Source organism: Cupressus sempervirens, chromosome 9 (assembly GCF_028749045.1).
Source record: "Cupressus sempervirens isolate cs-2001-9-10 chromosome 9, ASM2874904v1, whole genome shotgun sequence".
Classification (NCBI taxonomy): domain Eukaryota; kingdom Viridiplantae; phylum Streptophyta; class Pinopsida; order Cupressales; family Cupressaceae; genus Cupressus; species Cupressus sempervirens.
The window spans coordinates 267,998,232-268,024,961 of NC_143126.1; the positions used below are offsets into that span (position 1 = coordinate 267,998,232).

Below are 26,730 nucleotides of genomic sequence, written 5' to 3' on the forward strand. Positions count from 1 at the left end.
TGATCCCGACAAAGAAACCTGAACAAAAGTAGAGAGCTAGACATGGTAGATTCTAGAGAGATAGAGGTAGATCTTATGGAGAATATAGAAGCTCTAAGAATTTTGTGCAAGATAAGGGAAAATATGAATGGAAAAGTGATGAAAAAGGAAAGAACACATGGAAAGGTGGTAATTCTTACTGAGGAGGTACTATTTCTTACTATGGAAGAGGTAATTCTTATCCTAGAGATGGTTTTCATGGTAATTGTTTTAGATGTAGAAAAGAAGGGCATATATCCTTTGAATGTTGACACTCTAGTGAAAATGAAAGTGGTAGTAGGAACGTTGTGAAACAAGGTGAATTTGTGCACCCTTAGAGTGATCCCAAGGTTGGAGAAAATTTGATGGTGAGAGTAAATCTATGCAATAAGGAAACTGAGGATAAATAACCTATTCATAGGGGAAGTCTTTTCAAGATTGAATGTAAGATAGCTAGGAAATGTTCTAAAGTGATCATTGATAGTGGAAGCTTGATAAATTTTGCATTAGAGGAGATAGTTACAAAGTTGTGGTTATAGAGGATGAAGCATCCTAAACCCTATCATGTTTCATGGATCAGAGACGAGCATAAGATATTGGTATATGGACAATGTGTTGTAAAATTAAAGATTGGATATTACTCTAATGAAGTTCTATGTGATATTATGCCTATGTATTGTTGTTATATTTTGTTGGGTTTAGATATTGGAAATCTGATAAGCATGTTGTGTATGATGGAAGATTGAATCAATATACTATTTGGATGAATGGAGTTATGGATACATTAATGCCTTTGGTTGAGTCTCCCAATGATATTGATTTTACTACAATAAGACTTTTCATGGCCAATGGAAATAAATTTAAGGAAATAAAAAAAAATCAATTTTTTTTTCTATAATTCCTAGAGGGATGGCTTATGGTAGTAATGGAGGAGAAAAAAAATATAGTAATGAACAAGAAACAGATAGGGGCTAAGTAGCAGAAGACAGTAGAGGTCAAGTGACAACAAAAACTAATACTGTAAGTGAAGAGCCAACATAAACTGAAAACTTGTTGAATGTATAAAAGGAGATTGTTGTTGAAGATATTCTTGATGGTTTACCTCAAGTAAGAAGTATAAGTCATTGTATGGACCTAATTTATGGAGATACTTTTTTGAATAAAGCACCATGAAGATTGACACCTATAGATAATGAAGAACTTAATAGACAAGTGCAAGAACTATTGCAAAAAGGTTTAACTAGAGAAAGCTTAAGTCCATGTGCTATACCTTCTATATTGGTACTTAAGAAGAATGGAGAATGGAAAATGTCTACTAATTCTAGAGCTATTAACAAGATCATAGTGAAATATAGATTTCCTATGTCAAGGATGGATGACATAATGGATTGTTTGAGTAAAGAAAAGTATTTTACCAAGATTGATTTGAAGAGTGGTTATCATCAGATTAGAATCAGAGAAGGTGATGAATGAAAGACTACATTCAAGACAAAATATGGTTGGTTATGCCTTTTGATTTGACTAATGCACCTAGTACTTTCATAAGGTTGATGAATGAAGTTATCAAGAGATTCTTAGGTAATTTTGCGATTGTTTACTTGGATGATATTACAATATTCAATAAGGATAAGGAAGAACATCTTGAGCATGTTAGACAAGTATTGGAGATATTGAAAGAGGAGAAGTTGCTAATTAATTTGACAAAGTGCTCCTTTATGCAAGAAGAGATTGTGTATATGGGATTTGTGATTCCAATTGAAGGTTTGAGAATGAATTCTAAGAAGGTTAAATCAATTTTGGAATGGCCTACACATGAGAATATGTGTGAGGTAAGACCATTTCATGGTTTGGCTAATTTTTACAAAAAAATTATAAAGAACTTTAGTTTTGTTTGTAATGCTATGAATATGACAATGAGAGGAGATAAAAATGATTTCAAATGGACCCATCAAGCATATAAGAATTTTGAGACTTTGAAACAAAAGGTTGTTAAGTTAGCTATATTGGCTTTGCCTGATTTTAATAAGGTATTTCAAGTTGAATGTGTTGCAAGTGGTAGTGCTATAGGAGTTGTGTTGAGTCAAGAAGGTAAACATGTTGCTTATTTTAGTGAGTTCAAGTTGAATGATTCTAAAAGAAAGTATTATATGCATGATCAAGAGTTTTATGCTATTGTTGAAGGCTTGAACAAATGGAGACATTATTTGATTCTTAAGGAGTTTGTGTTGTAAACTGATCATAAATCTTTATAGTATTTGGGAAGTTGACATAAGTTAAATCAAAGACATATGAAGTGGGTTAAATGCTTGTAGAGTTTCAAACATAAGAGTGGGGTTACTAATCAAGTTGTTGATGCATTAAGAAGAAGATGTTCTTTTTTGACTGAGATGAAGGTTGAAGTTGTTGGTTTTGATGAGATGAAGGAGTTGTATGATACTAACCCTGATTTCTTTGAGGTGTGGAGAGAGTGTAGAGGAATAAATCTATTAGATCAAATGAGTAAGTATGATGAGTATTTCATTCAAGAAGATATGTTTTTTCAAAGAATTTAGTTGTGTATACCAAGAAGTTCTATAAGAGTTAATTTGATTAAGTAAAATAATTTTGGTTGATTGGATGGACATTTTAGAATTGATAAGACACTAAGTTTTCTTAAGGATAAGTATAATTGGCCAAAAATATAAAAGGATGTTCATAAGTTTGTAAGGAGTTGTGGAATTCAAGTTGTAAAAGGAGTAAGTTAGAATTCTGAACTGTATACACCTTTTTTTGTTCTTGAGAAACCTTGAGGTGACATCGGTATGGATTTTGTTCTTAGATTACCCAAGCCAACAATAGGGTATGATTCCACATTTTTAATTGTGGATAAATTTTCTAAAATGGTACATTTCATTCCATTTAAGAAGAAATCAGATGTTGTGCATGTTGTGAGATTTTATTCAAAGAGATTGTTAGGTTGAATGGATTACCAAGAATTATTATTCCTAACAGAGATAGTAAGTTTGCTAGTTATTTTTGGAGGACTTTGTAGAAGATGATGGATACTAAATTGAAGTTTACTTCTATATTCCATCCAAAGATAAATGAGTAGATAGAGGTTATGAATAGAAGCTTGGGTAATTTGTTGAGATATTTAATTGGAGATAAGCTGAGTAATTGTGATATGGTATAGGCACAAGATGAGTTTTCATATAATAATTCTGTGAATAGGAGTACACCAAAATCAGTGCCTTTTGAGATTGTTTCTAGAAGTCAACCTAGAGGAATATCATATTTGAGGGATGTTGTTGGTGAAGAGAAGAGAACTGTTGTAGGGGAAGAATTTAGTGGTTTTATGAAGTCTTTGCATGAGGAAGTGAAGTTGAAGTTGCAAAAACATAATCAAAATATAAGGAGAATGCTGATAATATACAAGAAATCATGTTTTTGAAGTTGGTGATAAGGTGATGATTTCCTATTGGAACATATAGTAAGCTGAAAATGAAGAAGTTTGGATCTTGTAAAATCTTGAGGAAGTTTGGTAGTGGTATTACTTATGAAATTGAGTTACTTGATGACATAGATATATCTCTTATATTCAATTTTTCTGATTTGCATAAGTGTCATGAGTTACATGATGAAGTTTTTGTACCCAAAAAATTATCCTAAGAAGAAAATTGAAGAGGTTGAATAGATATTAGATCAAAGAGTTCTAAAAACACAAGACAAAAAGATTACTATGAATATTTGGTGATATGAAAGAACAAGCCAATTGAAGATGCTATATGGATTTCTCAATCTAAATTGGATTCACCTCAGGTTGTGACATCTCAATGATTTAGGATAATCATTTCTTTCAACCGCAGTTGTCTGATGTAGGAGCATCTTGTGTTTATTTTCTATGTTTCCCATCTTTGTTCATTCTATCATTTAATGTCAAGTTCTTATATTTGAAAAGTTGTCTAGTGTTAGTTGAGCATTTCTATATGTGCCAAGCTTTCCAATATTAGCTAAGCATTCCTTCATGTTCCAAGTGAAATTGATGTCTGTTAGTGTTTGATTCCTTATTTGACCAATTTTGTTTATGATTGGCTCTTAGTTTGATCTAGCTTATGAAGTTAATTTAAACATCTTTTCTTGAGATGTGTGCAAACCATTTTAAGGTTGACCAAGTTATATTTTGTAATGATCTAGAATATTTTGTAAGTCATTTTGGAAAGTATAAATAGGGATTTTTAGGTTTAAGGTAGATATCACTTAGAGAGTCTGGATGGGAGAGAAAAGAAGAAGAGTTGGAAGTTCAAATTAAGGACCTGTAAAAAAATTTAAGTCTAGGATTTCCTAAAATCTTGCTAGTCGTAACCCAAAAGGCCTCACAACTAGGCATGTATAATGACAATTTGATGAAAACATAAATATTTTTCCATTCCTTCTCTCCTTGGTGTTGTTATTTGTGTTTTCTACCTCCATTGTGTTCACCTAATGAGGTGGTTGAATAGTTAGGTGAGCCTTTGGCCCTAGCTATTCATTTTCCTCCTTGCATCAAGAATAGGAAGAGCCCACCTAGCATTGCCACTATAGAGAGACCACCCTTCAACTTCCATTGGCTAGAGGCCCATTTTCTCACCATATCCATAGAGGGTCTAAAGTTCAAAAATCTTCCAACAAGGGCAAGATTGAGGTCTTCCATAATTCTATCAACTATGGAGTCTAGGAGGCCAATATTAATTCCTTCTTCCATTGTGGTAATGTCTACCGGGAAGGATACAAGAATAGTCTTAGAGGCCCCCACAATTAGTGATTTATAGCCATTAATTTCACTATCCTTTGATAGATTCCAATCCTCCCTTTAAGACAAATAATTCCTTTTTGGTTTATCCTTTTCCACATAATTAATAATTTCCATTTCTCCCTCTTTGTAGATTTGAATATTCTCTTACGATTATTTCTTCCTGTATCTTAAGGCCTTCCTCTATTACCAAAATCAAGGCATCACCTAATAAGGATTCTTGATTTTCCTTCATACTTTCACTAGGAGTTTTAAGAACATCAATTTTGATTTCTCCTACATTGGATACCAAATTATTGAGCACCATCACTATACCTTCCCAAATATTTAGTAAAGAACACAATAACAAGATAGCTTTGAAATCGTCATCCAAATTTATGCTTACCAAAATCAATTGACTAGCTAAGGTATTGAATCCATTAAAGTGATTTGAGATGACTTTTCCTCCCTTTATCTTTAGATTGTGTGAATCCTTGATGACAAATACTTTTTTTTAAGTCAAAATCATCTCATGCATAGTAGGGAGTTCATCCCATAATTCTTTCGAAGTCTTCTCTACTAAAATATTGATAAGATTATTGTTGGATAAAGAAAGAATGTTATTGCTCTCACTTTCATATACAATATATCTTACTCCTTACCAACCATTGTAGTTCAATTATAGGCTTTTCCTACTAGCACAAGTTAGAGATCTCCTTTGATCAAGTGATTCCATTTGCATCTTCAACAAGTTGAAATGATATCTTGAGAATTTCTCGTATATCCATTTATCTACTTTTAATTTTTGTAAACTTTATCACATTTTTTCAATCATTGAGTTCTGGTAACATTTTTATTTTATATTATACTAGTTTTCAACTATATACATCATCATCAAGCTTTCTTCATAGTACTAGCATCTAAAAGCTATACTTTAGACAACTCTACATATTACAACTACATACTCATATCTATCAATATACAAAAAATGTGCCCATTAAATGATATACATGGAAAGTTTTATACAAATATTCAAAAAAGATGGAAATTATGGTAGATTATTTCTTCATTAATCCCATTGTCCAATGAAGTTGTTGTATTTTCCTTTATAACATTCAAAGGCACCAACAAGAGGATTCACTAGTATAGGGGGGTTGTTTGCAACATCATCATCAGTCCATAATTTCTCCACTTTTCCTTAATTTGAGATTTTCCTTTGTTTATGTTAATATTTCTACATTTTGTGAATTATTCTAGGTTATCCAGTTCCTCATGATTCAAAATATCAAAAGTAGTATCAAAATAGTATGCTGACTAAATAGCTTCTTTGTATAGGATCGTGATGCTTTCACATAGAAGTGCCATGAATCTGTCTTTAAGGGCCTCCAAAACAACACAAACCTAAAACATGATGTAGAAATGAGTGAGTTTGTAGTTAAACTCAATGAGATCTCTCTTCTTATTTTGAGAAACCTCATCATTCTAAATTGTGATAACAATTGTTAAATAATTAAAAGCAAATAACAAAAAATCAAAATTAAAATTCAAGATTTGTAAAAAACCAAGACACCAAATACCAAATTTGTAGTAGTTCACCTATGAATGCCAAGATCTACTTTGGTAAAAATATCTTTTTATTAATCACTATTTTCTATGCTTGCATTCAACACTAAATTGCTCTCCAGTTTATATAAATAAACACAGGAACCTTATCCATACAAGGATTGTCTTTGGATTAAGTTTCCAAAGGAATCTACATTGTTTATTAGGATTCATGTCCAATGAAAAAGGGATGTCTGATTAAGAAAGTAAGTGCTTCTTGGCTAGACAATTGGCACATCTTTGCCGAATGCAATTGACACATTTTTTTGAGTAGGAATAGAAATGAATATCATTATGAATACAAATGATTTAAAATCATATGAAATAATCCAATATTTCATGAAGAGCTGTACTGAAAGATGACATTTATATCCTACTTTTTGTGGAAGAAATTGTTCTTGGCTCCCCGCAGTACCTTTAATAGGTAGAAGAGGCCTTTCCACGTTCATCGAACTGCTTCTTAGGGACCATAACATTCTCACAACTGTTACGCTACTGCCAACTTATATACAGTGATGTTTTCATTTTAAGTATGTCCTTTGAGAATCACATGTTCCCCTACGCAAGAATCCACACAACTGGTTTGTGAATGCTCTTCGATGGGCCACACACGTCTGTCCCAAGTGCAATTGTTTCATAATTGTCTGATAACCCATGTCGACTACCTATGTTTTACCTTCATTCTATGCTTTTTTTCTATCAAACAAGGTAGATTTTAGTAATATATTCTAATTTTGTTTACTCGGTTTATCTAAAATCACATCAATTGTTTTTTAGTATGATTCTTCTATTGCTCAGATTTTGATTTTATACATTCATCTGATCAAGTTAAAGTGTACAGTGGGTTGTTTATTCCAATCAATTAGTACTACTAATTCTTATAATCAATTACTTTTGGTTTATTAAAGATAGTCTATTAATTATTTCAATCTTTGATATTGTTGTTGATGTTGTGTTGTGTGTTATAGCTTTTACTTTGAACATATTTTTACGTTTTTTATATGTTTTAATATTTTAATGTGTACATTTATTTATATGAAGTTGACAACAACATCAAATAAATATATATGATTTTTTGAAATTATTTTCTTACGATTTAAGTATTTTTGTAGCCATTTAAGAGTACTTATTTGAAAAGGAACTAAATTATATAACTTGACTAAGGAAGATCAAAGTTGACATGAAATTTATGTACATGTTGAGTTTTAGTTTCTATCTTTTCATTTTTGTACCATGTAGAGGGTGGTGTAAATGAACTTAGTTGATAAGGTATGGTTGATCCATACTTGTTTGGTAGCTCATAACCTTCTTTTTGTTAATATGCAATTCTTATGGCATAATATAGGCCTAGAAAAATAAGGAGATGGAAGGCTTTTTGAGTTGTGAAGACTTCATGCAAGTAAGTTTTAAAAGTGAATATTTTTTTTTACATCTCAAGATTTGACATTTGGGATATTATTATAGTGTTCTTTAAGTGTTGGATTTATCATTCTCTAGTGTAAGGTCATTTTCTCACCATCCTTAATAAACACTTTCTTTGACAACTTGAATAAGAAACCAAATTCACTTTCTTAACTTATTTTGCTCTCTCTAATTATGTGTTAGAAGGGATAATGGTTGCTTGATCAAGCTTTCATGCTTGAGTGGTTATAAGATATTCACTATTCACATAGCTTCTTTAGTTAAGAGAATTTAGATTGTTTGTTATTTAGTCTATGTGATGTATCAAATATTGTTTGCTATGGGAAAATAGGTTTTAGAGTAACATGAAACCACTTACATCATCATACATTAAGGCAAAGAATTATTTCTAAAATATATAAAAATGTAGGAGCAAACAAATAACCAACACCATCCACAAGGGGAATAGGCCAACAACATAGTAGCACACATTAAAGCCTAAAAAGAGACACCAGAAATAATAGAAAGATCAACTCCTTGATTGTCATAGCCACCATCTCCCTAAGCATGGTCACCCTTTGCACCACTTGTTGGAGGTCCTTGAATTCATTCATTGTGCCTATAACAACCATCTTTCTCTTGTTGGCTCTAGTTCTCTTAGCTAGTCCCAATAACTGTTCCCAATTTTTTTATCAACATCAATGATGACTTTCTTCTTTTCATCATTTCCCTCCATAGATTGCTAAATAAGGTATTCATATTCTCCATAAAGGATCCTATAATTTTGAGGCTATGGTCAAGAATATTTTTTAGAGTAGCCTCCATCTTTTCAAATCTAGAAACAAGATCATCCATCTTCTTCTCTAGCATTCTATAAGACATGACATCTAGACTAAAACCAAATATAACATGTAGCTATACACATAAAGTAGAAATTGCTATGGATAAATAAGTCTATTCTCTATCAGTCCATTTTCATAAGTTTTGAATCTATAGATGAATAGTTATTATGAAATTCATTAAAGTATAATCCAAGAAATGGTAAGTTCATGAAAGGAAGTGTTGAGATTTCATGTGTTTTATTCTTTTTGAGAGAAAGATATTTTTATATGGTTTAGTGGAACTAAGTAATTGGTTTTGAATTCACTACTAAGAATTCAAAATATATTAGGAACTAATTTGTTGAGCTTGATAGAAGAAATAATGAAATTCAAATTCTCTCAACCTATAGTTTTTGAAGTGTAGAGAGTATAAAAAATTTTGGATTCAAAATGAGGGGAAAAAAAATATTTTTGAATGAGCACTATTATAACAATTTTTTTATTCTTTTTTATTATTAAATTATAAAAAAATTCAGCGAAACATTATATGTATATTAAAAATAACTAGTTCAAAAAAGGCTCTCAGATAAAAGAACAAGAAAAGAAAAACTCTTGTCATTGCTTGATACAAAGAGGATGCAAAAGAAGAAAGATTGCATCTAGAGAGAGTATCTATCAATACTAATTAATCATGTCCTTGTAAATCTCAAATCTAGAACATTGTGATTACAAAGAGTCCAAAACTCATATTACTACAATTCATTATTTGGTGTTGGAGACAACTCCAAGATCCAAGCCACAAAACTCTCATAAAAAATTCCATCATTGATCTTCACCCAAAACTCCAATTGAGACCATGATATTAGAAAAAAATCATCTAGTGAAAGTCCAATCCACAACTCTGAACTACATACAATATCTCAAAAGAACAAGTGCAATCCAAAAAGTAAAACATGAGAAACTACAAACAAGCCCTAATTTACAATCAAATAATAATTGAGAAGGGCTCAACATTATTCTAAACATGTTATTTTTTCATAATATTAACCAAATTGGAAAAATAAAGGAGATTAAGTGGGGAAAGTAAAGAGTTAATATAAACCCCATCAGTACCCAAATTAGCTAGACAATCAGCTTATATATGGCCTTCTCTATAAGTATGCATGATGTAACAATCAAAGATTGAATCAAGAAGAGATCATACTTGATGCAACATATAATGTATGGATCAATTATATACATGGAATTTAATACACATATTAATAATAATGGTTGAATCCCCTTCAACGTGTAACTTAGATATAGATAGTGATTTTGCAAGTTCCAAACCAAAAGGAAAGGCCAAGGCCTTAGCTTCATTATTAGTACTTAGAGGGAGAGGGGATGGTTTTGCTACAATCACATGATCTTTAGAGTCTCTAATGACAATGCCATAGCAAGATTACTAGGATTTCCCCTAGAGGTCCCATAAAAATTGAGTTTGTAATAACCCTAACTTGGGGAATCCATGTGGTTTGTGCTTGGATAATAGGAATCTTAGATGGACACAATGAAGTAGGAAGGTAATAAAAAAGTAAAACCTTCCATTGATGAATAACATAGCCATCCCAAGGAGACAAAACATGTTTACTCTTATATTTACTTACTATAGTATTAACAAGATCAACAATAGTTCTCTCCAAACCTTCAAGAAATTGAGGGATTGAAGATGATGTCTATCTAAAAATTCTTTTTTTTCTCTCCCAAAATTTTTTCCATACTACAAATGAAGGTATGCACTTCCAAAGACAAGAAAACATTGATTCAGAATATAAGATTGGCCATGCTTGGAATAAATCCCACAGAGATTTAGATAATGACATATAGAACTTAAGCTTATTAAGAAAAGAATGCCAACAATCTTGGGCAAAAGGGAAGTTTCAAAGGAGGTGATCTATTGTTTTTATAGTTTGTAGATAGAGAACACACTTGAAGGGATCATAAATGTTCAATCTATGGAGATGATCACTAGTTAAAATTTGGTTCTTTAATGAAAGTCATGTGAAACATCCTACTTTTAGCAGAACTTAATTGTTCCAATAGAATTTAAAAGTACAATATATCATCTAATTAAATTGATTGTTATGGAGAGCTATGTATCCTTTTTTAATGGATTATTTACCATCTTTAGCAAGAACCCTTAGTAATATATATATTTTTTGATAATATGGAATAAAAGAGTTAATATGAAATAAAATATTACATAACATTCAAAATATTCCACTACTCAGATTACTTATTCTTCTATTAAAGACCTACTAAAATTTTGTATCAACCCCCTATGTATTCATATTACTACCCCTAAGAACATGCTTAAGTCATGCTACCATTCAAGAAAAATAGGTTGTACCTATATTTAAGAACATGCATTCTGTAAAACTCAAATTAGCCCTTACTAATACCAAAAATGGGCTTATTACAATTATGCTTTACAAGTTTAATAACAAGATTTAAAAAAAAAAAAATATTACCAAACTAATCTATACACTTTAGCATGGCATCCTTTCTCTCAACTAGGATAAACATGTTTTACTCACATCAAAAGGTTTCTTCATCTCTTTCTTTCCTTAGTAGCTTGTCTTTCCCTTCCTTTATCTTCCTACATCTCTTCTTTTCCTTTAGTTTCTCCTTTCCTTTAAGAGTATTCTCTGCCTCCATCAACCTTAACAAGACTAATAATTTCACCCACCCTCCACATGTTGAGTAAGAAGAAATGAAAAAAAGAAAAATATAAATCAAAATATGCACGATAAAAGGCTTAGAGAAGAAAGTCAATATTTATATAGTGGCCCATCTAGAAAATTGGACTATATCACCTCTTTAGGCAAGAAAATTCTTTATTAGTCACATAAATTTTTGAGTTTACAATACTGAAAAACATCTCTAATGATTCAAAATAATTTATTCCTACATCTTATTTTCACACTACACCAAATAAGAAGATGAAGTGACAAATTCTTCCTAACCAACCATTACAAGAATCTTCATGATTGGGCTTCAATCAAAACCATTTCAATCTCCTAGTTGAAATACAATCAATACTATGAGAATAGTTGATTAGAGATATTCCCCACTTGGTCTTTATGGCTATGTTATTGCAAGGCCAAGAGAAGCTCTACAAAATTCAAACTTCTCCCGAGATATAACCTTAGTTAATACTTATGTCAGATTGACTTTAGTATCAATTTTCTCTATTTGTAACTTGCCTTCTTCAAGAGCATGACAGATACAATTTTGGTTCACTGTATTCTTTGTGTGACTAAGAAAACTTTAATTTTCTTCCAAATGAATTGCACTCATACTATCAAAAAATAGAGTGAAAGTGGATTAAGTGTAATCACCTAAAACTTGTCTTCTAAAATAGTTGTCCCTAATCCTATTTCTCGATAAAAATTTATTCAAGTGTAACAAAAAGGTACATCTCTTTATATCATTTACTATGATCAGAGTATCAAATTGCATAACATCTTTAACTTTTAATAATCATAAGAATTTTGAGTTGATTTATAAATACCAACATTAACTTGGAAATTAAAGCATCCTAAATCAATTAATTCAATTCAATATCCTAGCACATTAAATTGAAATCATTTCCAATTGCACATGAACATGGAATTAAAATGATTAAAGTAAATTAAAACTATAAAAATATTAGTTATTGAAATAAATATTTATAAATTGAGAAAATTCTGTTAAAGGTGATAAATATTCAATTATCTTCAGTTGTATTCTCCAAAATTCTAAAATTGATCAAAAAATAATTCAAAAATAGAGTTTGAAGGAAAAGTTGAGTTCAAATCTAAATATGAAATCAAAAAGTAAATAAAATATTTGACCACGCATAATTTTTTAAAAAGAAGTTAAGTGAACCTTTACATTGTTTCTACAAAAAGAGAACTAGTTAGCTAAGCTATATAAGTCATGTGGACTAGTTAACTCTCCTATCACTCTAAATCAAGAAAGTGAACAATTCTTTCATCTCCTAACATATTTGATCAGCAAGAAGTGCATGAATAAAAATAAACTTGAACTCATCCTTGAGACCTATTAAAGAAGGCCTCTTACTTCTTATTTCTTATATATAATTGAGGAGATGATAATTTTTCTCTAGCAATGTTTTGCACCACATTTGAGATCAATTGAGTTTTGTTTATTGTTTATTACATCTTGTTTATATTATTTTTCATATTAGATCATGATTAATCTATATTAATTTATCATCTTATTTGCATAGAAAATCCAAAGAAAATAATTTGCATTCATTTAAAATCCTTCATTCTAGTGCCATCTATAGTCATTGTAAAAAAATCTAAGAGAATTCATTCTCACATTAGATAGGAGGCAATCTCTAGTAGGTCGATAAGGCGACCAAGCTTTCTGTCGGTCTTTTTTGGTTAGTTTTTCACCACATACATTTCACGTCAAAATTTTGACTACACAAAGATCGACTTACCGACATGAATTTTGTCACTTTCCTTGGTCCAAGTTGAAGTGATATTACCTCATTTACCAGCGGTGCTCGTCGAAATTTCGATGTAAACCTTCATATTGGTGTGTCAAAATTGTGACGAATCCAATTCACATTTCTCCTCCAGTGGCATACACGCGATGCCAAAGTGGACCATTTTTGCGTTGAAATTTTGACCAAAATATTGCATTTTCATCAAAATTGCGACGAAAGCACTTTACATTTTTCCGTCGGTGCCATACTCATGATGCCAAAGCGAACTAGTTTTACATCAAAAATTTGACCGAAATATTGCATTTGTGTCAAAATTGAGACAAATACATGTAGAAATTTTGACTTGCTATCCCATTTATTGTAAAAGCTTTTCTCTCATAGGAGCCTTCTAAACTGCATAAAACTTGATTCTAAAGCATAATTGATCAGTGGATGAGAGTCAGGGTATCATGCACATTTCTACCTCCACACCATTGTTTCATTTGTCACATGATTTATTTCATGCAAAGCAATGAGAAGGAGGAAGAAATGTGCACGATATCCTGAGTCTCCACCGACCAGTTATGCTTTACAACTCAAATTTTGTGCAGTTTAAAAGGCTCCTATGAGAGAAAAGCCTTTGCAATAATTGACACAACACCTCTAAATTTTGGTTCCTGGAGGGAAGAATAAAATTAGGAAAGAATTATTTATTAGGAATGAAAGCCAATAATTTCATCTATTTTTCAAACAAATAAATGTGACAAAAAAAATGTACAGTCCCAATCACATCATCATAAGAGCGCATATATAACTATAATTATGTCTAAAACCAACATAATTTACAAATATCCACAATTCAAATATTATCATTTGATTTTTTATTTAATGCAAAGTTTTAAGTCAACTATGTTATCGCCTTGGATGAAATACCAAACTATCATTAGGCTAAAGACCACAACAAGATTTATGATTTACAAATGCAAGGAGAACTACCCAACCAAAGTAGAAAATGACATGAAAATTTAACAATCTATCAACTAACAATCTAGATGAAATATTTCTAGCAATTGAACTGTACATTATAGAAACAAAAAATTGCCTTAAAATGGACACCTCACCAGTTGTTCATTTGCATCCATAATGGCTTCACAAAAGTTGAAATCTTACGATTTGTCAACAACACAAAAGGCACTCATAGTTCAACTGCATCAATAAAACTAAAGTAATTCAATTGCACGGTGAGGGCAAGAGATTGTCAATATCGATTGTGGAGTTGTAGATAGGTAAGCGATAAACATAAAAAGGTAGTACAAGATTTTAATAGCAATTGTGTTTATTTTATTGTTTTACTGGATGAAAAATTTAGTGCTAATGTGTGTCATTTGTCTTGTTAGGTGTGTTGATATTTGATTCAGTTTAATTTGGATCACTTTTCAATTCATTATTCTTGCATATAGTTATTGCATTTTTTTGTAACTAGAAAGAAAGATTTAGTAAACTAACTGAACCTTTCATAAAATGATGAATTACATGGATCCTTTAGAAACTCAATAATTGCAATTAAATAGCTGAAACTTGGACATCATGTATCATTCAGGGATTTCAAATGGATTTAGAAATTATTCTAAAATATAATTGTGTTTGTAGAAAAACACAAGAAAAGATGTGCAGTCAATAACTTAATAAAACTGATTTAAGTGCAAGTACTATGCAACCATTGAGAAATCCAAGTATGCTTAAGGGTTGAGGGTAGTAGGGAGGAATTATGTACGTAGTTAATAGTAGTGCAACATAGACTTGTTATGAGGGGCACTATGTTATACAAAGTTCTACGTTACAGGCACTTTGTGAAATAAGCAACGACAAAGAATTAGGGCATCATTTAAGTATTCTAGGTGGTACTGTAAAATTGCTAAAATTGTTACCACATGGTTTGGAGAGAGAAAGAAGTTCCACATCCTTCAATCTAACCTTAGTTCTCTTTTGAAACTCTGAGTGGATTTGTGTGTTAAAGCTTTGCTAGTATTGATTGTAATAGCAAGAATGGATATTCAAAGACTATTGCAATGAAGGAAGTATGCTAGTAGAGATACAAATGGTTTTGGGGAATATCAATGAAGATGGAATACAAGCCTTACAATCCTCTCAAGGTGATGGGATTGGGCCTTAAACTCATCTTATACAATGCTTTAGCATATCCTAGTCTAGCTCCAACAAACCAACCAATTGATCCATACTGCATCTGAAACTCATACCTACAAAATCAACATTAGAATGAATCATTCAACATTGACACAAGCCTTAAGAAAAATAATGTCACAAATTACTGATTCTTCAAACTAAACCTGATAACCAATTCCAAATAGGGGCATGAATAATTGAAATAAATTGTAGGAACTATTTCAGCGCAAATTTGTGACTTACAGGTAACAAGCTAGTCAGTTAGACAAATCATGTACTATAATTTTATGAACTTTGTTGTTCAAAATTTTGTTGTTCAATAGTTTCTTGGTTAGATCAACATTTTAAATCATACACTATGGTCCATCATCAAAATAAATGAGTTAGAAATTTAATTATATAAAATTTTGCAAGAGATTTTGCATTACCTGCATTTCTCTGGGAGTTTAAGCTTCTGGAAGTTGAACCAAGAGTCACTAGTTTCTGCAATGAAAACTATCTCATTTGATAGCATGGCCTACAAATAAGAAGTGTTTACTCATTAATCTATAGGAACAACAACAAAACCAAGGATTGAAATACCAACTGAACCATAAGTCATTTTATGATATGTAGTGATTCTCAATAATTTTACCTAGATGTGCTTGAAAAACAATTTGACTCTAAGAGCCTCATTTGAAGCACCTTTCAAGGGAACACTGTGAGGCACAAATATATACTAATAATTATTGAAGGCCATTGTATTGTGCTTCAACTTCTTTGTGATGGCTTCTAAGAAGTCTTTCATTAATATACACCCAAAAGTAGGTCCATTTGTGATAGTTACCAGATTAGGCTACACAATTATAGTCTCCTTCTTCAAGAGTAATGAATATCCCATTGAGCTATATTCATTAAAAATGGGCCCTACAAATAAGTAAGCATCTACAGACTCAACTATTTCAACATAGAATGCAATATCAACTACACCCCAGTATGTTCTTATGAAATGTGGAAGAGTCTCTGAAACTTTACCCTTAGTCGATGGCATTGTTGCCACAACATAACCTAAAGCATTTTTCAATTTCATAAATGCATCTTTTGCCTTAACAACCCTCAGCTTTGGACCCCTAACCAACACTTGCTTAACTGTTGCATTTAGGAACTCTATAGTTCTTTCCATAGCTACTTCCAAACTTCTTGGATTGCTTAGCCTATAGTTCATGCTAGCTAAAAAAACTATTAAAAAACAAGTTACAAGTGGCTTCAAATGCAATGAGCAATGCAAGAGTTTCATGACATATAAACCTTGCTTTTAATTTAATTAATTGATTTTGTGACCCACCAAGACCTTTCAAACATTGGAAAACTATAAGAACATGTCATGGTGAAACAAAACAAAAAGCACACTTCTAAATTCATTTTGCAAAGGGTACACACACATTAAGAAACAATGAAAAGGGAATAAAGTTTACACATCGACCTAATGTCTTGAATTTAAACCTTGCTACTGTCAAACAAAGTATTGGAAATAGTGTGTGTGGTGAACCTTGCATGCTAAAGATATACACTAGATCAACTAAGGAAGAGTTGAATATAGTATAATGAGAAAACTAATTTGACAACATTTAAAATAATATGAATGAAAAAACCCTCAAATGTGTTTCATTGATTCTACAAATGAAAATTCTGATCAACCAAACCAAAGTAAACCTACAGACATTAACATCTTGAAAATACAAAAAAGACAGGAGGCCAAAGACTAAAAAATCTTGATCACGCCTCAAAAGAAAATTTTCAGTCAAAAACAAGAGGCCGAGATCCACCATATGAACAACTTGCACATTTAATACTTAGACATGTAGGACATTGTACAAGTACAAAAATTAAAACTAATTCCAAACTAATCAAATTTCCACAGTCTATTTGAATATTATGTATGGCTTTATGATTTTGATTGTGTATGTATTTTGTATTTTTTAATATCAATGGTTTAGATCATACTATGATCCATTGTCTGAGCATACAAAATATGTAATATGAGAAAAAACTTGCAATCTGCAACTACAAAAATACATTTTACATATTACATTTTGATGATGGATCAAAGAGTGAGATTCTAAATAATGATGCTAAAAAAAGTAGAATCAAAACAAAAAGTCCATGTAGAAGAAACTAATTTACCTAAAAGGAAGAAAAAAGCCCACTTGGGAGTGAGCCATAATGGAATAGGCTCATCACAAAACGTATGGTGTGGAATGCCAGGGAGATTATAGCTAATGCTGATATAAACTGGCTTACTCGGAATAAGCACTACAGAAATGGCATGATCATTACCTTCACAATTTTTCTCAGTAGTTTTGGGTCATTAAGTTGGATAGAAAATTTATAGTAAAATGTGAAAGAGAACACACATAATGTCACATCAAAATAAGTTTGCATCCTACATATGAGTATGCATCAAAACTGAATTTGTACCTCCTTAATCTATCTGTATCAATAAAGAAATAGGACGTTTTCGTAATACAAAATTCTTGAACCCTATTCGACTGTAATCTTTCAAACTTGAAAAATAAAACAAAAGCCATAAGAACTAAAATAAAAGGATTTATTTCTAACAAACAATCACATATGCTTTGTATATACCTTAGGACATGATACAAGCTGTTTCACAAGAAACACTAAAAATTCCAATTTTTTTCTTGTTTACTAGAGTGATGATAAACTATATGCAAAGTAGAAATAGTGTAGCATAATAGATGATTAGTATCTAGAATTTTTAATACTAAAAATTATAAAGAATGTAATACTCACAAGTGTTGCCGCCTAAGAGAATGCAACCCAAGTTTATCATGATCTTTGCAGCATTCATTGCATTGGGAATATCCTACTTATTTGATACTCCATTCCAATATCTTTCATGATGGAAAATAATTCTCGGTATGAGTGAGGTAGAATGTTTGATGGTGGTAACAAACACTCACCTATCAACCTACGACCAAAAATATAATTTCTTAATTTAAAGAATATTAATTGCTACACGAACCCAATGTTAATTGTAAGGGAACTACGAGTAAAATAATGAAAGAAGATGGTATACCTTAACATACGTGTCATTTCTACATTGGATAAACCATTCATAACCTTCAAGTTCACCAATAGCAATACAGCGGCAAGAAGAGTTGTTTTGGAGCCTTCATATAGGGACTGGTGTGCCTTCTCAAGTAAAAGTACATCAAACTCTGCATCATCATCACCATCATCATCATCATCATTATCATCTTGATCATTGTGATCATTTTGATCATCGTGATCTTCATCATCCTAATCTTCTTCCATGGTATCATTACCTTCTACTTCAATATTCACACCTCCATGTTCCCTTGTTTGGAAATCCGTATTCTCTGAATTTTCATGGTCCATAACATAAAACTCAGGGATGTTGACCTATATGAAAATGATGACCTTATATTAACCATGACCATGATGTCATCATCAAATCATGTCTTATGTAATTTATAAACTATTAAAATACATACCAATGGGCGATACTCGTTTCCCTCTTCAATGTGACCATGTTGCCTACAATGTTGCTCAGCTGTTGTGATTAATTATCTTTGAGTCTTTAAGCCCTTACACATTTTGCAAGGACAATAATATTTTCCATCACCTTTTCTTTTTAAGTTAGACCATAGTCTAGCAATTGTCTCACTATTTTTTTGTGTATTGATATCGTCAGACATGGTCTTTATTGAATGGGATGACTTGTTGGTGGAAGAAGGATGATTTGTTTGCAACCTACAGATGGAGTAGTAAGAGGAAGACACATATAAAAAGGAGTTAGGTCTCTAAACCAAGTAGGAGCTAGGACATGCTAGAGTGGGGTCAGCCCAAGATATTTTGGAATCTTGAAGAACCTGGTAAAGGGTATCTGGAAAGGTGAAAATAAACAAGTATTTTTATAGCTACAAAGGAGGAATCAAGAGCATTATAAATAATGAAGAAGAAACTTAAATCCATACAACTTCACCTCTATTTACAATTTGACCTTTCTACAAGTGAAATATGACAATATATAAAATTTCCAATCACATTTTCACTTAAAAAAGAACACCAAATATACCTTTGCTACAATATCTTCCTCAAATTCTTTGCTATCAGATTCTTCAGAACTACAAGCTCCTGTGCAGAAAAAAAGATGAGATGTACTAAGTAATTTTTGATGGGCAATATTTAAAAAAATCAACTATCAAAAAAAAAAATTATGAAATTTAGTTTCTTTATTATGTATTGAAGACTTGGCAAGATGTTCCCAAGTCTATCTATAGAATGCCTATTTGCATGGTTGTTTGCAAATAGTCTAGTATGGTGCCGCTTTTGAACAACAAAAAATGTCACTGGGGCTGGTAATTTGGCTCAAGAGATGCACAAGCCTATTGACACCACAAAAATTTTAGTTCATCATATAGCATTCAGCTGTCTTCTTTAACAAAATCCAAATAGAAAACAAACAAACTAATGAGCCATGTCTATCTCAATTGAATAGCAAGTACTATAGTGAGTATTAGGAAACTGACCTTGCAAATAGCATCCAGTTCATAAAGTATTAGGAAAGTGACCTTGCTAATTAGTTTAACATAGATTGGTGAACAAAAAATTCATAATAAAAATCTGATTTTTTTCCACACTTGTTCAAACCGTATAATGAAATGACAGAAAATGAATTGTATACAAAGACCATATTGTAGGCTATCCAAGTTGAAAGTGAATAGATGACATTTATGGGGTGTTATACCAAGTAGAGCAAGTATGTGAGAGCTTGAAGATGGGGTTAAATGAAATTGGGAGATATTAAGAGTTCTCTCTCAAATTTTGAAAAGGTTTTAGAGGTTCACCCTGAGAACTGTGAGAGCTTGAAAGCTATAGGCCATATATATGCTCAAAAAGGGCAGCGAGAGAAGGCTTTGGAAATTCTAAGAAAGGCAACTCGCATAGATCCACGTGATGCTCATTCCTTTATTAAGATGGGTGAGTTATTGATATCATCAGACCCCAGTGCAACATTAGATTCTCTTAACACAGCAAAGTCTCTTCTGAAGAAGAGTAGAGAAGATGTACCCATTGAACTATTAAACAACATTAGGGTTCTTCATTTTGAGCATGATGAACTAGAGTTGGCTTAGCAAACTTTCATGGAGGCATTAGGAAATGGCGTTTGGGTTGAATTCATCAATAAAAGCCCCAGTATCAATTCTGAAGTTTTTCCTGTGTGTTTAAAGGATATGGAATTCTTCCATCGACTAGAAGAAGAAGGTGTTTCACTTGAGTTTCTGTGGGATAAAGTAACAACACTATTTAAATTGAGTTTCTTTTTAAATACTATTTAAATATAATTTAAAATATGAATTTGTCCATGAGAAATCCAATGAATAGGTGCTCTTGCATCATAGACGAAGATGTTGATGCAAGGTATGATGTTGCTGACTTCCCTCTTAGTGCCCTAGTCCACCAACTCATACATGAAACCATGGGACAAAAAAGAAAAAATGTTGGATTTTAAAGCTTTTCAGGTCGGTTATTAGGAGTATGAACGAGGTCTACATGTTATATTCGAATGAAGCCCTAAGATTCATTCGAAGCCCCCACACCAATATCGGCATGGAGGCTTCAAGTGAAGCCCCTTGGGACCTTCATTCAAAGATTTTGCTTCATTTGAAGCCCCTAAAATTTAGCTTCCCCACTTTCCATCTGATTTCTTCATTATGGAAAGTGGGAACCATTATTGTGGACCTACCCAGGAACAAAATTTTATCACCTAATTTTCCTTTTGTTGACTTCATGATCTTTCTATGAAGCAAATAAAATAATAACTAACATTTTCTATGTTTCAAACTTCTATGTTGACTAAAAAAAATCTGCTGAAATAATTTTATTTGACAAATTCCATTAAAAAATTATAACCTTTTTCAACCTAGACTTATATTAGACATTTTATAAGTTACACTAGATTAACATGTTTAAAAGTAACTACACATATCTAAATGTGTGCACTACATAAGTGTGCGATAAAAATATATATGTATATTTCAATCTATCTTGACATATGTTCATAATCACTCATATGAAAAGGAATGTATTCAAATATTTCAAGCTCATCTTTGTCATTTGCCTCCCCAAAAATGTGCATACAAGTAACAAAATATTATAGAAAGTCAAGTATTCAAACTATTTGCTAAATGTTACAAGAGAATGATAGATCGTTCATTGTTGAATATATAAAATATTTCATATACCATAGAATAACTATTTTATAAATGAAAAATTTCATACATGGGATGAAGCATTCTGGTTGTTTGAAAGTCTATTGGACATTGTGAGCTTGCATAAAAAATATCACAATAGTCTTTGAATGCTTGAATGTTCTTTTTTCACCTATAAGTAGTGGTGAATATAGAAATAATGAGACATTTTATTTAATCTACTATATGGATTTGAAGCAAACAAAATTATTATAGCAACTCAATGCAAAGGAAAATCAATATATTTAATTTAAAATAGTCTAAATGTTTTCATACAAAAACTATAAATGATTATCCCTATTTAATTGATCTTTATATATTCCTAGTTTTTCAGCTAATGACCAGCCAAATGAAGCCCATAAAGATAACAAGACACAATTTATACCCAAATTAGCATTTTATAATATTATGAGTGAACCATTTTTCTTTCTTTGTAGCCTATTTTATCTTGGAAATAAGATACCAAATCATGTTGTTATCCTTGATTTATAATCTTATCCTAGTTGATATTTTTTGACAAAAAATTCAATAATCTATTTAGATAACTTGTCTTTTATAGTGTTAACCATTCTCCAAAAATACTTTTTTTTTTCTAAAAATATCTTCAAACTCAATGGAAAGCTCATGATTCAACTACCTCTTGTCTCCTATTGAGGTATTTTGGGGATGATATAATAAATAATTCATTCCATCCTACATTGGTAATACTTCTTATTTGGTGAATACATCATTTCATCAAAAAGACTCTTTGTGTGGTGAACCTTTAGTATTTTACCTATACATTAGATAGATCAGAAGCAACAACATATTTAAATAAACTAAATATCTCTAGAAACATATATGTATATATGTAATAATGTAAATCAAATCAGTCTGGAATATTTTCAAGATATAAGTTAAATTCTCATGGATCATTTAGAAGTCATATGTCACAAAAATCTTCAAGTGGGTTACAATTTCTTATTTTTGAAAAAAAATCAAATATTGAATAAATTTGAACCTAAGATTTATTTAAAATAATTTTAATATATATATTCAATAAAAATAAAATAAAATAAAAAGATAATAGAACTATATCATTGAACATAAGAGGAACAAAATTTCATCACTTGATTTTCCTTTTGTTGACTTCAAAATCTTTTTGTGAAACAAATAAAAAACAAATAACATTTTCTATGTTTCAAACTTCTATATTGACTATGAAACATCTTCTCAAATAACTTTATTTGGTGAATTCAATTTCAAAGATTAGAACCATTTTCAACATAAACTTATACTAAAATTTCAACAATTTTCAAACTTCTATTTTGACTACAAAAGATCTCTTGGAATATAGATCATACATCATTGAATATGTAAAATATTTCATATACCGTACTATTTAATCTTGCCAGGCTATTTAAACAACTACATGACACTGAAAAAGAAAATCTTTTGTACAGGCTAATATTGTTCAAGTTTCTTGATTATGTGGATGCATATCTATGACTTGCAGCCATGGTCCAGGCTTGAAATGAGATCCAACTAAGCCTAGAATTGATTGGGGAGGCACTTAAGGTGGATAAAACCTTAGTAAATGTGATTACCATGCTTGGCAACCTGGAACTAAAAATAGATGACTGGCTTAAAGCAAAAGAAACAATTAAAACTCCACAAAATGTATCAGATGGTAAGGATGCTTATGCTGACATTTCTCTTGGAAACTGGAATTATTTTGTAGCTTCATGCAATGAGAAGAAGGATCTAGATGTGGAGGGAATACATCTTGATAAGGCTAGGGAACTATATTGTAAAGTGTTGGCTCAGAGACCTGGAAATGTCTATGCTGCAAATGGGGTAGGCATTGTGCTAGCCAAAAGGGGTCATTTTGATATTGCAAAGGAAATTTTCACATGGGGTCAAGAAGCTGTAGCAAGAAACATCTTTGCTTAGATTCCTAATGTGTGGGTAAATCTAGCACATGTTTACTTTGCACAAGGACAGTTTGGACTTGCAGTGAAAATGTATCAAAATTGTTTGAGGAAATTCTATTTTGGCACTGACACCCAAATTTTATTATATTTAGCTCGATCACATTATGAAGCAGAATAGTGGCAAGATTGTGAAAGAATAAAATCATCAATATCAAAATGCACCTCATCCTATTATGTAAAATGATGTGGGTGGCTCTCCTAGAATTTCATATTTTGCATGTGATCTATTGGGTAGTTGACTGTACCAATTTCTTCTTTATAAAATATATAAATATCCTTATTAGGAAATCATATTTCCAATATTAAATAAAAATGACATAATACTTCTACTATTAAATCAAAATGACATACAAATAGCTACAAATAATAACTATTATTTTTCCCATTATCCTTGAGCAGTAATAAAAAATTACTTCAAATTATATGAGAACTCTATAAGGGTGGAATGTACGATCTCTACAGCAGCTAAGAACTTTGGACAGTTTGGTCTACACTAAGTCATATTCATAGTGGAACAAGAATGTCTATGACATATGAAAGAAATCCAATTTTGGAAAGTATACTTTATGTGGCTCCATATGGGATGCATTGCGTGCAATTACTCAAGGATGTCATAGAAAACAAGAAAGGAACATAATGTTCGAAGATAACTCGAGAATTATATCATTTGAGTTAAAATGATAGTGAATCATCTGATTATAAGGGAAGAGCAATTAATATTACAAAGGCACTGAATTAATTAACAAACATTTGCAATTTTATCTTATTAAAGAGTCAGCATTTGGTAGTATGAATAAGGCAAAAGACGAATAGGGAAAATGGGGTATATATATATATATATGGGGTAATGTACTCACTATCATGGTCAAATGTTAGTTATGCCACAATATGGTAAATCATCAGATCTAATATGGTCACCTTAATAAAAATCTTAGAAACATAATATTTGTGCAAGGTAAACTCTGAATTGATGGTTATTATATCCAATACTAAAGAACATGCATGATTATGCATGATTATTACATCAAATAGTTCTATCTACGAATAATGATAGGGATATTTTAAATGCCATTACATGAACACTTGAATATTCCTGTTAAACCTAAATCAATATTAAATGACAACAATTTTATCTTTGTCGAATCTATATAAGACTTTGATGATAGAAATATAATCTCTATCAGCAAGGTATATAATATTCCCATTGTTGGAGAATTTTCTAGAAAAAATAGTAGGATGTTTACTACATGGAGGGACTACAAAATCCTTGAATTGGCTTTGATGAACCAAATATTATAAGGGTCTTTCCCCTTAGATGAAATAGATAAATTGACCAGTAAGAGGCAAGCATAAAGACAAGTTCAAAGTTATTGAAGATTCCATAATCCCCATTTGGTGCTACAAATTTAGGACCCATCTAAAAAAATAGATTGATAATTAAAGGTGTTGTAGAGACTCGTACAATAATCAAGCATTTTAAAGCTAAGTGCAAATATCTCTCAAGTGGAAGAGAGAAATCACATCCTCTATGTCGAGGAATGAACTAGACCCCATCAATTTTATAATAGGGGTTGAAAAAAAGTACTTTCTTAGCATCTTGAGTGTAACCACAAAAATAACAATCCATGAGTGTTTCTTTTCCCACATGATTTTGATTAACTCACAATGTCATCTACATCCCATCTCATAAGACTGTGCAAAGAGGGTCGCTTGAAAGATACATTATACATTTTGTTTACTCTAAATAACACTTGTGTAGACTCTTCTTCATATATTCATCTATTATAGGCTTGCATTGACAAGAAAGCCCTTGTAGAGGGTAAGAAAATCCATTCTCATATCAATGACAAGGGACCTTTATTTTCTAGAAACACATTTTTACAAAATTTGATTATCAACATGTATGAAAAGTGTGGAAGTTTAGTGAATGCTTGAAACATTTTTGAATTCATGGGTGAACCTGATGTCTTCTCTTAGAATGTTATAATTTCAACTTATAGAAAACATGAGTTTCCTAAAGAGGCATTCACCCCGTTTTACCAAATCCAGAGAACAATTGTCCAGCATGATCACTTCACCTTCTCACAACTCTCCCTGTACGTTCCTGTATGGGTTCTCTAAAACATGGTTTGTAGATCCACAATAGATTACTTAGATGTGGATTTCAATCTAATGTTGTTGCGATGATTACCCTAATGGACATGTATGTGAAATGTGGAAGCATGCACAATGCATGCGAAGTGTTTGTAGAAATGCCTCAAAGAGATGTGGCGTAGAATGCAATTATTGCTTGCTGAAAATGAGGGTTTTAGTAAATTGTTGAATCAAACGCACCCACCAATCTGTAGCAGATGTGCCCTTGTATCAAGTCTTGAGCATTTATCATGATTTTGTGTTTTTGAATTCCATTTGTTGCATTCTAATTTTGTGGTTCCAATTTTAAAAAAATTTGCTAACACAATTGATGGATAGGTATCCAATAACACCATCCTAATTTAGTACCAAGGGTTGCATAACCCCTTAGAATAATAGGAGTCTACTATTTCACCTGCAATGGTCGACCCGGAACTAGCAGAGGTAAAGGCACCACCAGAAGCATTTGAACTGGTCATAGCTTATGGTCAATATTCTAAAACATGGGGTCAAAAGGGAGATGCCCTTCTGGATCATAGAAAAAAGGTTGCTTCCAATATCTTTAATAGTAAGATGTCTTGGCCAAATAAAATTCATTTTGGGGCCAAGCCCAATAAGATTCAAAGCTTTTGAGTAAATCTTGTTTGAGGTTTCAAGCAAATGGGGATTAAACAAACACATGATTAATGGATTCTTTAGGATTTTCACATTAAATGCACATGTTATCAAGAGAAAATCTTCTCTAATTTAGATTGTTAACTGTAACAATTTTACCTTGGCAAGTGGTTAACCCTTGAAAATTCGATGGAGATTGGACTTGCAGCCCCTCGCGCCAATGTTGCTGGAAGTGAAGGAAGTGGTGGGATGGAGACTGGACTCACAGCCCCTCGCGCCAATGTTGCAATGTTTCGATGGAGACCGGACTCGCAGCTTCCCTCACGCCAAATGAAATGTTACATTTTTTCCCTTTTTTTTTGTTTTATGCTACGGTGTGTGTCGCAATTTTGAAAAAATAATTTGTTGCAATTGTGACCAACATGGGCATGTTATTAAAAAAAAACAAAAATTTGCTTTATAACGCGACCAACCAACC

The 26,730-nt window shown here is 31.6% G+C and overlaps 1 pseudogene; it reads right to left on the bottom strand.

The window, feature by feature from the left end:
- Nucleotides 1–16,415, bottom strand: part of LOC149538484 (protein HOTHEAD-like) — an 86,582-nt pseudogene extending 70,167 nt beyond the window's left edge.
- Nucleotides 16,416–26,730: the final 10,315 nt, after the last annotated feature.